The sequence below is a fragment of the Stegastes partitus genome, unplaced genomic scaffold (genome assembly GCF_000690725.1).
Source record: "Stegastes partitus isolate 25-593 unplaced genomic scaffold, Stegastes_partitus-1.0.2 Scaffold115, whole genome shotgun sequence".
Classification (NCBI taxonomy): Eukaryota; Metazoa; Chordata; class Actinopteri; family Pomacentridae; genus Stegastes; species Stegastes partitus.
The window spans coordinates 247,821-248,527 of NW_007577846.1; the positions used below are offsets into that span (position 1 = coordinate 247,821).

Below are 707 nucleotides of genomic sequence, written 5' to 3' on the forward strand. Positions count from 1 at the left end.
CTACAACAGAGAAAATCTATCACACACAGATCTGGAGAACTTTTTGAATAAAGTACTTTATCTCGTTTGATCATAAAACTACCAAACCTTTATTTAAATCAAGACTATTTTACAGATATTTGCTGTTAATTCATAGAAAGATTCTGAATATCAGGATTAAAGAGGGTAAAAATAAATAAATACAAATTTAAAAGTTATTTTTTTACAGTTGTTCCCCATTTTGTTAAATCACAAACAATACAGAGTAAAACCTTAGAATGAAGTTATATCTACATGTCAACCCACATATCCTGCACTGTGGAGTGGAAAGAGAGAAACGGGTTTAAAACTGGACTAAAAGGTGTAAATACAAGTTTCATAGATGCTCAGACAGCAGCTTCTGTTTCCACCAGACCGCTCTGGGTTTGATGAACGTCGCCTTAAACAGCATCAGCTCGAGTAAACAGGACTTTTGGCTGCCATCTTTGTTTGGGTCGAAGAGGAGGAAGGCGAAGCGTCGCCGGACAGAGAATAGGAAATGAAATCAGCTTTTCTTCAGGAGAGGTACAAAAGTACGAGAAGGTGAACGCCTGATAAATGTAGCCGAGCAGGAGAACGCAGCAACACAACCAAGAAGTACAAGTACTTCAAAATTCTACTGCAACACAAGAGAAACGTCATCGTCACTACAATGTAATACTGCAGTCAATCTGCACCATGTAGTGGTT

At 37.9% G+C, this 707-nt stretch overlaps 1 protein-coding gene across 1 annotated transcript in view; it reads right to left on the minus strand.

Annotated features, from left to right (window-relative positions):
* Window positions 1-707, minus strand: part of stim1b (stromal interaction molecule 1b) — a 35,406-nt gene that overhangs the window by 21,899 nt on the left and 12,800 nt on the right. The window lies entirely within an intron of this gene.